Source organism: Scyliorhinus torazame, chromosome 1 (assembly GCF_047496885.1).
Source record: "Scyliorhinus torazame isolate Kashiwa2021f chromosome 1, sScyTor2.1, whole genome shotgun sequence".
NCBI classification, from domain to species: Eukaryota; Metazoa; Chordata; class Chondrichthyes; order Carcharhiniformes; family Scyliorhinidae; genus Scyliorhinus; species Scyliorhinus torazame.
Window position 1 is genome coordinate 111,001,741 of NC_092707.1, and position 15,099 is coordinate 111,016,839.

Consider the following 15,099-nt stretch of genomic DNA (forward strand, 5'->3'; position numbering starts at 1 on the left):
AAAGGGTGATGGCAGTGAGCCCAAGACCACGCCGGTTGGGAGAATCGCCTGGGCCGCCAAAATTTCCGGGGACGCCGGTCCGACGCCCTCCCGCGATTCTCCCAAGCGGCGGGAATGGCCCGGTCGGGTTTCGCAGGCCGCAGGCCGGAGAATCGCCGGAGACACCCAAAATGGCGATTCTCCAGCACCCCCGCTATTCTGAGGCCCGGATGGGCCGAGCGGCCAGGCCAAAACGGCGCGTTCCCCCCGGCGCCGTCCACACCTGGTCGCTGCAGTCGTGGGCGGTGCGTGAACGCTGGGGGGGCAGCCTGTGGGGGGGCGAGGGGGGATCCTGCACCGGGCTTCACCTGCAATGTGGGGTGGCCCGCGATCGGTGCCCACCGATCGTCGGGCCATCCTCTCTGAAGGAGGACCTCCTTCCTTCCGCGGCCCCGCAAGATCCGTCCCCCATCTTCTTGCGGGGCAGATTTGGACAGGACGGCAACCCGCGCATGCGCGGATGATGTCCGTTATGCGGCGCCAGCGTCGTCATCTACGCGGCGCCACTTTTACGCAGGTGACAAGGCCTAGCGCGGGTAGATGACGCGGCCCCGATACTGGCCCATTGTCAGGGCCTGAATCGGTCGGGACCGGGGCCGTTCCGCACCGTCGTGAACCTCGACGGCGTTCACGACGGCGCGGCCACTTTGGCGTGGGGGTGGAGAATCCCGCCCCATGTGTGAGAGCAGACAGGATACCAATGAAGATAGATGGAGCTGAGAGTTGTGAGTGGACAGACTGGGTCAAAATAAAAAGATTGTGGGCGCGATTCAATGGCCACTCTCACCAGAAAAGCAGCTTGCCGCGGCGCCACAATAGGTGGGATCACTTTTTAGCAAATCTGCAGTGTAGAGTGAGGCAGTGAGGTGCAGATTCTCGAGGTACCTGAGAATTTGAGATTCAACCCCTTCGCCTCAGAAACCTCGGGTGAGCGCCGTTCAGCACTGGTCCCCACAAACAGGGACCAGATGCAAAGTCACTCGCCTGAGGTCTCCCAGGGGATCGGAGCTGCATGCTCTTTGGGCAAGGTGGTGACTTGGCACTGTGGGTGCCACCTGGGTACCCTGGCAGTGCCAGCTTGGCACCCTGGCAGAGCTACACGTGTGCCAGCCTGGCAGTGCCCAGGTAGCGCTGACAGCTGGCATGGGCACTGCCAGGTTGGCATTGCCAAGGTGCCAGGCTGGCATTTTGTGCATGCATCCGATTGGCCGGGATTGCCCGGCGTGGGTGTTGGAAAATGCAGGTATGTGGACTCGGAAGGACAGGTTTGCAGGCAGGTATGTGAACACACTAGGGCAGGTTTACAGGTATGAGAACACGCAAAGGCAGATTTACACAAGGACAGGTTTACAGGTACATCAACTCACAAGCTCAGGTTTACAGGTGTGTGAAACACAAGGCCATTTTTACAGGTGTGTGAACATACAAGGATAGGCTTACAGATATGTGAATGCAAAAGGACAGTGTAGCCATCTAAATTGGCCAACTCCCGATTTAAAATGGCGAACGGCAAAGGCTGATGGGAAAATCAGCCAACAAGACAGAACCCAGCGGCTGCAGGTTTGCTGTGTATTTACCTCTGCAAAGACCAGACAAGATCGATACCAGCGACCATCAGCATAACAAAGTAACAGCCATCTGCATACTGATGAGCAATCCCCGGGAACAATAAGTAACATTTTGGACACACAAAGCAAAGTCAGACTCCTCGGCGCCAGCAGGAGCCAAAACAAAGGAGGTGAACGAGCACCTCAAGACCGCCCATCGATCAGGGAACCGCTCCAGTATTAGAGAAAATCGAACCAAGCGATTGGGACAAAGTCCAATCACTTGGGATCAGGTACAGGGGGCGCGATTCTCCACTCCCGAGCCGAAGTGGCCGCGCCGTCGTGAACGCCGTCAATGTTCACAATGGCGCGAAACGGCCCCGGTCCCGACCGATTCAGGCCCTGACAATGGGCTAGGATCGGGCCGCGTCATCTACACGCGCCAGGCCTTGTCGCCCGCGTAAAAGCGGCGCCGCATAGATGACGCGGCCGGCGCCGCATAACGGGCGTCATCCGCGCATGCGCGTGTTGGCCGCGCCAACCCGCGCATGCGTGGTTGCCGTCCTCTCTAAGTCCGCCCCGCAAGAAGATGTCTGACGGATTTTGCGGGGCCACGGAAGGAAGGAGGTCCTCCTTCAGAGAGGATGGCCCGACGATCGGTGGGCACCGATCGCGGGCCACCCCACATCTGAGGTAAGTCCCGGTGCAGGATCCCCCCTCGCACCCCCGCAGGCCGCCCCCCCAGCGTTCACGCACCACTCACGACTGCAGCGACCTGGTGTGGACGGCGCCGGGGGGAACCCGCCGTTTTGGCCTGGCCGCTCGGCCCATCCGGGCCTGAGAATAGCGGGGGTGCTGGAGAATCGCCATTTTCGGTGTCCCCGGCGATTCTCTGGCCTGTGGCCCGCGAAACTCGACCGGGCCGTTCCCGCCGCTTGGGAGAATCGTGGGAGGACGTCGGACCGGGGTCCCGGGAAATTTTGGCGCCCCAGGCGATTCTCCCAACCGGCGTGGGAGTGGAGAATCATGCCCAGGGTCTGCCCCGAAAGGCGGGAAGCCCCTGGGGACTATAAGAGTTGAGCCCCAAGTTCAAATCGCTCTCTTCACTCTTCAGCAGCTCTCTTCAGCTCTTCTTCCTGCCCCGGTCACCCAGCAACAACGAACCAACATTGACCGTGACCAGTGCAGTGAAGACCGACACTCGTAAGTCTTAATTCAACGCTCGCTACGAGATAGGCGCTCCTAGCTACCAATCCGTACCAACTTCGAATCCCGCAGACTCAGGACCCGAACGAAAGGCCATTTGTTCCCCTGACCTGGTGGGCCAGTCCGAAGTTAAGTATAGGCCTGTTAGTTGTAGAAGTAGCTTAGACGTAGAATTTGTGCATGAGTAGCGATTACTGTGTATAATAAATGGGCTTTGATTTAAATCTTACTAATCGGTGTATTGGATTATTGATCATTACTCGGACTTGAACCTCGTGGCGGTATCAGAAAGATACCTGGTGACTCGAGAGCAATGGTAATAAAACAGAGCAATTGAACCAAGGAGAAAATTAGCAACATTATTTGGCGACTTCCTGACGGGACCCGATCTAGAAGTGGAAAACCACTCCGGGAGAACCCAGGATTTGAATTAGAGATCCAATTGGAAACAGAAAACCACAAGCGTTCAAGCAGTTCTGATCAATACTCATAATTCGGAAGTGTGTGTATGCATGCGTAACTAACAGGGCGATAAGGTAAAACTGATAGATTTTTTGTTGCGACAAAACTGTCGGAAGTTTGTATATCGGAAAGTAACGAAAGCCGTACCCGTATTTACAGCACTGCCTTAATACCCCTGTCCCAAATTTGAAGAGCAGCATTCGGATTAATACCCCTGTCCCAAATTTGAAGAGCTGCTTTCGGATAGGAAAGATGGCAATACAGGCAATGCAGCGCCTCATGAACCCAGAGGAATTTGCGGTCGCAGCGACCAGCAGCAGTAGAGTGCGACAATGTCCCATTTGGGAGGAAGAGATCAGGAAATATCTCAACGGGAAAGAATGGTCCCTTTGGAATGAATTCTGTGACAACGAGGAATCAGGGAGTATAGGACATACCTGGTGGGAGAACCTGAGCGAGATCCACAAAAAGAGCTTAGGGAAAGCTCGCAAGCCGATGGCAATCGTGTCCTGCTTGGCACAATTGCGAGGCACAGAGGAGGTCGTTAGGACGCTCCGGAAAGAAGTTGAGGGCATACATCGAATGAGTAAGGTCGATGTAAGCGAGGTAGAAAAGGAGAATTTGGAATTGAGAAGGAAATTTGCAGCAAAAGATGTAGAGGTGGATGACGCCAAAAGGGCTCACCAGTCTTGTCTGGCGCACCTAAGCAGCTTCCAGTCTCAATATGAAAAGGCCCATCAGGACACGCAACGTGCAGTCCTGGTACGTGAAGAAACAGAAAAACAGGTAGAGGCATTACGGAGACAGTGTAGTGACCTCAAGGCAGCATTAAGAGCACTCCATGCTGCCACCACAGAACAAAGACAAAGTACGCTAGATCACGCAAAGTGCCGGAAGCAGATTGCAGAGCTGCAATTACTGCTTTCTGTTCAGAAAGGCTTCCAGGAAACCTTTGGAGAAAAATTAGATCAGGAAGACGGCCCTGATTGGGAAGGATTAAACGAAACAGCGCAGAGATATGTTCAGGGAACATGTGCACAAGGAAAGCCACAAAAGAGGAAAGTGCCCCAACCCCTCACAGAGCAGATAGTTCAAGCTCCAATTAACACAGTCACCACCCACCGCACAGCCACATCGAACGATGCGGAATTTCTATACTCCACCCCCTTAACAGTGACCCAATTACGGGACGCATGCGATAAGATCACACCGTTCCTCCCCACCTCAGACCCCCACCATTTCTTTGCCAGAGTAAAGCAGCAGGCGACCATGTACGGCCTGGATGAGCGAGAGCATGTAAAGCTCACAGTTTTAAGTTTAGATCCTTCAGTAGCAGCAGCCCTTCCCGACCCACAGAATGTAGGAGGAGGCACCCTTGCAGAAATGCATACCGCGATCCTGGATGCGATCGGGTATAACCGGGGTGACCCCGTAGATGGCCTCAACAAATGTAGGCAAAAGAAATCCGAGCAACCCACAGCGTTTGCTGGACGCCTGTGGATCCACTTTGCAGCAGTCTTTGGAGACTTAGACCGTGCCCATTTGTCCCCAGACAACATGGCCAAATGGACCCGCACCCTTATCTCCCATGCCACAGAAACAGGACAGAAAGCTTGCGCGAGTTATGATCCCTCAGAGGAGGCTCATAATGAGAAGTGGGTAGTGAAAAGATTGTCCCACAGTTGGGAGCAATCTGTTCAAAGTAAACCCGCAGTTAAGAATCCCGAGGAAAAGCAGGCCAGAGCAGATATGCAGGCAATAAAAACACACCAGAACCCCGCATGGGTGAATGAGGGAAAGAACAGCCCCCACCCAAGTCACAGGAGTGTTACAACTGCGGACAGTTGGGACACTTCGCAAGAGAGTGCAATGCCCCTAAAAAGCCACAGAGAGCCCAGCAGACAGGCACTCTGAGTAAGAAAAAGACAGAGCCCATTCATAGCGTTAGCGCCCGTTCAGATCAGATGGACTTGACCGGATCGGACTGACGGTGTACGGGCTCCCCCAGTTGGGTCTGCGACACCCTTTGGGATAGGTCCGGACGACTGGTAGTTGCAGCGAAAATTCGGGGACAGCCCATCGAATTTCTCTGGGACACAGGAGGGTCTCGCACCACGATAAATTCCTCCACCATGTTCCAAAAAGACACGTGGCCCACTGCAGCCACTATCACCCTCAGCGGCTTTACAGGCCACTCACAGCAGGGACACATCACAGCCCCTATACCCAGTCAAATCGGTACCATCACCACCAAGTACCCCGTAGTTTTAGTTGACATGCCCCACACAGCAGAACACATTCTGGGAATCGATTTCATGAATTCCCATAATCTTTCATTTGATCCAGTCAACCAGTGTGTCTGGAAGATGGCAGAATCCGCAAGAGCCCCCGCAACGCTCAACATAGGAGAGTACGCGAACAAAATTAGCGCAGTAGGCAAATTTTGGTTCAACCCGACCACGCTTAGCACGGACAAGCAGGTTAGGGCAGTTCTGCAAAAGAACAGGGCAGCATTCGTGACCCACAAGCACGACTGTGGACGGATGACTGGCTCCGTACAAATAACAGGACCTGACCCTAGATCCCAAAAACAATATGGATTTCCCCAAGAGGCAGAGGGAGAAATCTCCACGGTAATAGAAAGCTTATTAGAGCAGGGCGTACTTAGATCAGTAGCCTCCACTAATAATGCCCCGATTTGGCCAGTGAGAAAGCCCGATGGATCATGGCGACTGACCATCGATTACCGGGAACTCAACAAAGTCACCCCCACAGCAGCCCCCACAGTAGCCACAAGTCCTGAGACCATGCTCAAGCAGGGACTCAATTCCCGATTCTTTACGGTTTGGGAAGTCAGTAATGGATTCTGGTCCATTCCATTGGCAAAGGCGTACCAGTACAAATTTGACTTCACCTTTAAAAATCAGCAGTACACGTGGACATGCCTCCCACAAGGCTTCCACAATTCCCCCTCCATTTTCCACCGACAGCTGGCAAATGGTTTAGCCAAATTCTCTCGCCCCGAATGTCTGGTTCAGTATGTAGACGACCTACTACTGCAGACAGACACCAAGGCAGAGCACATTGAGCTTCTGTCCGAACTCCTGGAACTATTACACTCAATCGGTTGTAAAGTCAACCCCAAAAAGGCCCAGATTTTGGAAGAAAAGGTGATATATTTGGGAACAATTATCACACATGGTAAACACGAGATCGAGCATAAAAGGATTGACTCGATTGCTAAATTGCCCGTCCCCGGAACATTTCAGCCCTCCGGTCGTTTTTAGGACTGGTTGGCTACTGCCGAAACCACATTGACGGTTTCGCCAGCAAGGCAGCGCCCCTCTCAGACCTCCTAAAGAAAGGAGCCCCCTGGGAATGGCTTCCGCAGCATACGGATGCTGTGGACTCTTTCAAACAGGCACTCATAGCAGCCCCCACACTACAAGTTCCAGACCCGCTTTCCCCTTGCGATAGAGGTAGCAACCACAGACCGCACCCTTTCAGCCGTGCTCCTCCAGGAACGGCACGACCAGTTAAGGCCCGTAGCTTACGCTTCCAGAATTTTAGATGCTGTGGAGCAGGGATTTTCAGCCTGTGAGAGGCACCTGCTCGCAGTATTTTGGGCAGTGCAGTATTTTTCATATATTACTGGACTGAACCCCATCACAATTCTCACCGAACACACCCCCACCCAACTTTTACTGGACGGACGACTCAGGGACGGTACCGTCAGTCAAATAAGAGCAGCTAGATGGACCCTTCTCTTTCAGGGACAGGACATCACTGTTAAAAGGACAAAGACCCACACCAATTTAGCCGACAACTTACAGTACCCCAGAACCCCCCCATGAATGCGAAATTATCTCTCCACACCACAAAACAGGCCCCTTTATTGCTAAAACACCCCCCCGAAAGATAGGTAGTTCAACCCAGAGCCCCCAGCACAGGGACACGTTTGAGCCCCTAAAGATCTATGTGGATGGATCTTCCACAGTCTTGGATGGGAAGCGCATAACAGGTTGCGGTATCTATGTCGAGGACGCGCAGGGACGTGCCCTTGAGGAAATATCGTTAAAACTGCCAGGTCACTTAGGCGCACAGGCAGCAGAGCTCACGGCCATTGCGTATATAGTGGAACACCCAGATTCGTTCCCCAGTCCAGCAGACATATACTCGGATAGCCTCTATGTCTGCAACAGCCTCACGGAATTCCTGCCCCTGTGGAAAGCAAGAGGATTTGTTTCCGCAGACGGAAATCCCCTCCCCTCAGCCCCATTGCTCCGTCATATTTTACAGAGAGCCCAGAACAGGACCTTTGGGATAATCAAAGTTCGCAGTCACCATCGTTCCTCCCCCCCTGGAAATGTAAAAGCCGATGCACTGGCTAAGGCAGGTTCCAGGCATGGATATTTTTGGACACCCTCCGAAAGCGCACCAGTGAGTGCAGTTCAGGTCTCACAGACAAAGATCGAGGATCTAGTGGAGGCCCAGAAGCAGGACAGCAATCTCAGGGAGATTGTAAAAGGAAACTATCCAGCACCCTACGAGAGGTTCAAGAATGCACTGACCACACATGACGGTGTGGTGTTAAAAGACATCCTTTATATGGTTCCTGCACAGGACAGGAATCAACTGATTTGTTTATTCCATGACGGTCATGGACATCAGGGAATCGATCCCACTACAGCCCATCTCAAGCAGCTTTGTTGGTGGCCAAATTTAAAGGACGATGTAAACCACTACATCGAGAATTGTCTTATCTGCGCCCAGAATAATCCGGACAGATATGCCAAAAAGGCTCAACTCAGCCACACCCGACCCGTTAATGGCCCCTGGACTAACCTCCAGATCGATTTTATAGGACCATTGCCCCCTTGCAGGAATGGCTATAAATATGTACTTGTGGTAATTGACACATTTACGAAATGGGTGGAAGCATTTCCAGCCTGCACAAACACTGCAAAAACCACAGCCAAGATCCTAACCCACCACATCTTTACAAGATGGGGACTCCCCCGCAGCATTGAATCCGACCAAGGTTCCCATTTTACGGGACGTGTCATGCAGAACGTCCTCACGATATTTGGCATCACCCAAAAATTCCACATAGCATACCACCCACAGTCCAGTGGTATCGTGGAGCGCATGAATCGGACCCTAAAATCCACCCTCAGAAAAATGGTCCAGCAAAACAACACCACTTGGGACTCGGTCCTCCCTTTTGCGCTGATGTTTTTGCGTAACACAATTTCTACTTCCACAGGTTACACCCCACACACCCTCATGACAGGACGCCCCATGAAAGGCACAGAATATTTATTAGGTTTAGACTTGACCAGCCCCGAAGTGACGGCCCTCACACACGAGAAAGCAGTAGAGCAATTAGTTGAAAATGTTAAAACGGCTCAGCTAGCAGCCGCAGTGAAATTGGGCACCAGAAAGAAACAGAGCAAGGCTTGTTTCGACAAGACAGTGCATGCGACTGAGTACAGTATAGGACAGCAAGCCATGCTCTCCGTATATAACCCCAGCACATTCCTGTCACCAAAATACTCGGGTCCGTACTCCATTGCGGACAAAGTAAGCCCTTCCGTATATAAAATAAAGTATCCCAATGGTAAGACTGCGTGGTTCCATATCAACCAGCTGAAGGCATACGGAACGCAGTCTAACCACGCACACCACGTCATGCTCGACGCAGCACACCATGCCCCGCCCACAGCCAACGTAACCCTACCAACCCCCACCACGTCCAGCCCAGCCACGGATTCGACCTCGACTCCACCCCCGAAATATACACTCCCTTCCGGTACGCCCACAGACTGCAGCAGCAGAGACAGCGACTGTGACTCGGACGATAGCCACAGCACGCCTCCCTACTATCCCCATGCAACAGGACCCACACCCAGCGATTCTGACTACGATCCGAGTGATCCCTTCATGATCACTTTCCTAAACAAACCCCACCACCGACCATCGAACTACACTGACGACCCCGATTCTGTCCCCACACAACTAGACACCAACTATTGGCACCGAGATAACTCATTCCGACTCGTCCGCAACGACGAGAGCGACCCCACCTCACACCATGCAGCCCTTTCAGCCCTGATCACTCAAGAGTTTGGCACCCGGGAGAAGATGACCACCTTGGGTCTGACTCCCAAACCGAGAACCCCTTTGCGACCCTGTTCGCAACCGAGAATTGAGGTGTCCAGATGATGTTTTAAAAGGAACCGCTTGGGAGAAGTGGTGTCCTTTCTGATGGAACCTGCCGCATGTTTTATGTTGTTTGTAAGTTTGTTAAATGTTGTTTGTCAGACCGGAAATTTTTTTTCGCGGCCCCACGCCTTTTCGGCCGAAACCTCTGAGAACTTGTCCGCACGCTCATCAGCAGAAACCTCTGAGGACTTGTCCGCACGCTCATCAGCAGAAACCTCTGAGGACTTGTCTGCAGAGACTTGTTAAAATACCAGACGCCCATTCGTAACTGCTCTTCTGGTTCAAGGAAAGAACCACTATGGCAGCCCCACCACGATGACTACATTTCTTGCTCGTTCTTGTCGGTTGCTCAGGCAGTGGAGAAACGGCTTGGGACCTGCCCTGCCTGGGAACCCCCGCTCTGGTCAACTACGCTCGGGTAGGGGAGACACGGCATTGGTAGCCGTCCTACCCGGGGACTCCATCCAACTCTTACCTGTCGCGGCCCATACGCACCTCATTTTGGAAATTTTAGTTCAAGAAGTTTTGTTTTGTTTCAGGTAACCCTTAGGTTGCCAACCACATGCTATTTACATCCCGAAACATTTGGATGGTAAATTGCACAGTCTGCGAGACGGCTCGCAATGGTTCATTAGTTGAAAGTGTGTCTTGTCCTAAAATTCGGTTTTTGAAAAAAAATGAGGGAGTCACACATAGTGACCAATTATAAAGGGAGTAATTGGCACTAAAGGACAGACAGACTATTGTACGAGATGTTAAACCAAGATAGGTACAGACACTATGCTTGTTTCCACAGAACTCCAGAAGCTCCAGGACCAGAGAAGAAAAGAAAAGAAAAGAAGCACCATGAGGACATCCTCCGGATGGCTTATCTTTATGGACATTTGGTTGCGAGTGAACGCGAACCCCATGACCTCAAGCCCCCCCCCAGCCGTTAATGTTTCACTTCCCCACAGTACCCAGAACCCAGTCACCAGCGACACCGCACCATCTTGGTGTGCCAGGTTTATAACCTGGTACTCTCTGTCATATGTAATAGAAACCTTACTGGTATTGGCGATACTCTGCTGCATCGTGCAGACTATGCGTCTGAGAAAATGGAGAAGGAGAGCCTACCGCGCTCGAACCCCGGTATATAGGATCAGATCCCCTATTTTCGGGTACGACCAGACCCCCGACATCCGCGATCTATAATAAAGAGCATTCATTTGTGGTTTTATTGTAAATAAAGAAATGTAAAGAACTGTTCATAAGCAAATTGTACGATCCTGAGCTTGACTGCCAAGCCAGGAAAACTGTGTATAAACTGCTATGATTTTGTTGTATGGTTGAGGAAGTTAGAATAATGAAATGTTTAAGTGAGTGTAGTGTATTAAGAATAGTTAGAGGTTCCCAGTTTATTGTTTTGTAATGCATGTCCCTGTTTGACATAGCTCCCCTTAGAATTGTCAGTTAAAATTTTTTGCATAGTTATGGTCAGTGTAGAGGCCATGAAAGAAGTACTCCCCAGGTCACGGAATGGAAAGCAACATAGTTATGTGATCCTTCACGCTTCGCGTTAGGGTCACAAGGAGGGAATGTAGCCACCTAAAATGGCCAACTCCCGATTTAAAATGGCGAATGGCAAAGGCTGATGGGAAAATCAGCCAACAAGACAGAACCCAGCGGCTGCAGGTTTGCCGTGTATTTACCTCTGCAAAAACCAGACAACATCGATACCAGCGACCATCAGCATAACAAAGTAACAGCCATCTGCATACTGATGAGCAATCCCCGGGAACAATAAGTAACAAAGTGAGTAGTGATTACTGTGTATAATAAATGTGCTTTGATTTAAATCTTACTAATCGGTGTATTGGATTATTGATCATTACTCGGACTTGAACCTCGTGGCGGTATCATAAAGATACCTGGCGACTCGAGAGCAAAGGTAATAAAACAGAGCAATTGAACTAAGGAGAAAATCAGCAACAACAGGTATACAGATACATCAACACGTAAGGTCAGATTTACAGGTAAGGACAGGTTTAAAAGGAGCATTAACAAATAAGGAAAGGTTTGAAAGGAGTGTTAACACAAGGACAGGTTTAAAGGTGTGTTAACTCACAAGAACATATTAATAGATGTGTGAACATACGACAGGTTTCCAGTTGTGTGAACATGCAAGGACGGGTTTACAGGTCTGTCAACACATGAGGACAGGTGTACAGGTATGTGAACTCACAAGGACAGGTTTACAGGTATGTAAATCCACAAGTGCAGACTTACATGTGAGTGAACACACAATAGGTATCCAGGTACATGAACACACAAGGACAGGTTTACAGGTGTGTCTATGCAAAAGAGCATGTGTATGACCTCACAAGGATAGGTATATAGGTACATGAACACACAAGGACAGGTTTACAGATGGGTAAACACACAAGGACAGGTTTACAGATGTGTAAACACACAAGGACAGGTTTACAGATGTGTAAACACACAAGGACAGGTTTGCTGGTGTGCGAACTCACAAGGACTGGGTTACAGCTGTGTGAATACACGAGAATAGGTTTACTGGGATGGGAACTAAGAAGGACAGGTTTGCAGATGTATGCGCACGCAAGCTCAGATTTACAGGTGTGACAACACACACGGACAGATTTACAGGTGTGTCAACACTCAACAACATGTTTACACGTATGCGAACACACAAGGACCGGTTTAAGGTGTGTGAACATGCCAGGACTGGTTTACAACTGTGTGAACATATAAGGACCGCTTTACAGGTGTGTGAACACACAAGGGCAGGTTTACTGATGTGTGAACTCACAATGACAGATTGACGGGTATCTGAACACACAAGGACTAATTTACAGGTGTGTGAACACACAAGGGCAGGTTTACTGATGTGTGAACTCACAATGACAGATTGACGGGTATCTGAACACACAAGGACTAATTTACAGGTGGGTGAACACACAATGGCATGTTTACAGGTGGGTGAACCACAAGGACTCATTTACAGGTGCGTTAACATGCAATGACATCTTTACAGGTGGGTGAACACACAAAGACACGTTTACAGATGGGTGAACACACAAGGACAAGTTTACAGGTGTGTGAACACATAAGAACTGGTTGACAGGTACATGAACACACAGAGGCATCTTTACAGGTGTGTGAACACACAAGGACTGGTTTACAGGTGTGTGTCATAGAATAGAATCATCACAGTGCAGAAGGAGGACATTCGGCAAATCGAGTCTACACCGAGCCTCCAAAAGACCACCCTACTTAGGCCCACGCCCCCACACTATCCCCGTAATCTAGTAACCCCACCTATCCTTTTGGACACCAAATGGCAATTTAGCATGGCCAATCCTGCACATCTTTGGACTGTGGGAGGAAACTACTGGGAACACACAAGGACCGGTTTACTAGTGTGTGAACACACAAGGACATGTTTATTGTTGTGTGAACACACAAGGACAGGTTGACAGGTACATGAACACACAAGGACATGCTTACAGGTGTGTGAACACACAGGACTGATTTATGAACTCACTGTGGTATCATAACTATCAGCATTACAAGGGTTAATGTAGTACCATGAATTGCCACTAGAGGGAGTTGCAGAGAGTACTATATAAAGCAGCGATGTGAGAGCTCAGAGGAGGAGTAAGCAGGAGACAGCTAGAGTGAGGTCATAAGAGCAGTTAGTGTGAGAAGGTGAGATTTAAGTTATACCAGTGAGTGAGATTAGCAGTAGGTGAGTGTAGTTAGATGTTATTCATCAATTCTGTATTCTAATAGGACTAAGTGTTGAAACCCAGCTTAGTAGTGTGAATAAAATCACAGCTTTGTTTAAATAAAAGCTATATTGTGGTGTTTGTGGAACACTGCGCAATCCATCCTGAATAAGCAACACAAAGAACACCACATGATACCCAGAGTGTTTTTCTTGCAAGAAACAATAATTGGATTAGTGTAGAATAGCATTGGAGATTGAAGAAAGCAATCCAGAAGCTACAACTCAGAAAAAATCTCCAGTACAGACTGATCAGCAGATGGAAAGTCTCAAGAAGCCTGACCTGGTAAGCAACAGTTCGAAGTCTTTATTTCAACCTCCGCACTAGAAAATGCAACAGACCAGTGTAAGATAGCTCTCCTACTAAATTTGGCTGGACCGCAAGCATTGGAGTTATTCAATTTGTTTGAATTTCGTGCAGATGAGGACAAAAATAAATGCAACATGGTTCTCCAGAAGTTTGACAATCACTATAAGAAACAGGTGAATGAAACTTATGAGCGCTACATGTTTCGGAAAAGGCTGCAGCTCAGGAGAGAGTTAGTGGATTCCTTTGTCACAGCTGTCAAGCTCCAAGCGCAGTCCTCTAATTTTGCCTCCGCCTCTGAGTCTATGCTGCAGGACCAAGTTTTGTCCTGAATTAACAATGAACGGCTGCGCAAGAAAATATTGAGAAAACCAGTGTTGTTGATTGAAAACGCTATAAATATGTGTAAAGCCAGCGAGCAGGCATCCAGAAAATATGTCGAATTTGTGGCTAAAGGAAAAGAGCGCAAAATCGATAAACGTGGCTGATGCCATTAATGCTGTGTCGCAGCATAGCAAACTGCGTATGACGGCCGTCGGCCATTTTGATTTTGACGTCACGAGCATGATGACGTGCACACGCTGTGGACATGCCCACAGTAAAAAAATTGACTGGCGAGATGGAAACATTGTTCCAAGTGTGGTAGACTGAATCATTTTGCAGCATAGCGCCTTTTTGAATCAACTGTTCCAGTAACCAAACTTAAACAGTAAGGTAGGGATGGCAGAAGGATCCAATACCCTTCCAATACCCTTCCAGTGCCGGGCACGCCCAAAACATGTGCGTGGTTTGCCGGGCTCCCGCCACACCTCCCACATTTGTCCTCCACTCCAAAGAACCTGCTCAATCTTGCTCCCGTAACGTGTGCAAAGTGTTGAGAACAAATCCCAAATCACAGAAGATACTGAGGATTTCTCGCCTTATGCATTGTCAGATACATTCATGGTTGAAGCCATTACCAAGATTTATTGGATTGGGAAGAAAGACCAATAAACATACCCTCAAAGATAGTGAAGTAGTGGACTGTCTCACTTGAAATAAATGGTGGAATGATCCCATTCAAGATTGACACAGGAGCGCACGCAAATATTATCACATTCTGCTCTTTATCAGGAAGCCTCAGATAAAGCAGTCCATCTGTGAGGTCAGAGATTACAATGGTAACAGGATAGCTACAAAGGGGTCATGCTGTCTCGTTGTGAAGAATGGGCAAATAGAGTTACCCATCGACTTTGAGGTTGTAGAGGATCAGAAATATTCAAGTATTGCTGCTTGTGAATGATTGCAGCTAGTGGAAAGGATTCCCTCAAATGGTACTTCAGATGACACAGATGAAGAGTCCAGAGAAGACCTAGATGATGTGAACGACCTCTCTGAAGTTCATAATGATGATGGGGTATCAGGAAGCAAAGCTTCGACTGATGCTGAAACATCAGAAAACAGGGCAACTACTGATGATGAAACATCAGAACCTGAGTTAGTCCTTTAGTGAGTCCTGAGTTAGTGGAATCGCAAGCTTGTTT

At 49.6% G+C, this 15,099-nt stretch overlaps 1 protein-coding gene across 1 annotated transcript in view; it reads right to left on the minus strand.

Annotated features, from left to right (window-relative positions):
- mmp11a (matrix metallopeptidase 11a) overlaps window positions 1-15,099 on the minus strand; it is a 176,883-nt gene that overhangs the window by 99,683 nt on the left and 62,101 nt on the right. The gene's annotated exons all lie outside the window — the stretch shown is intronic.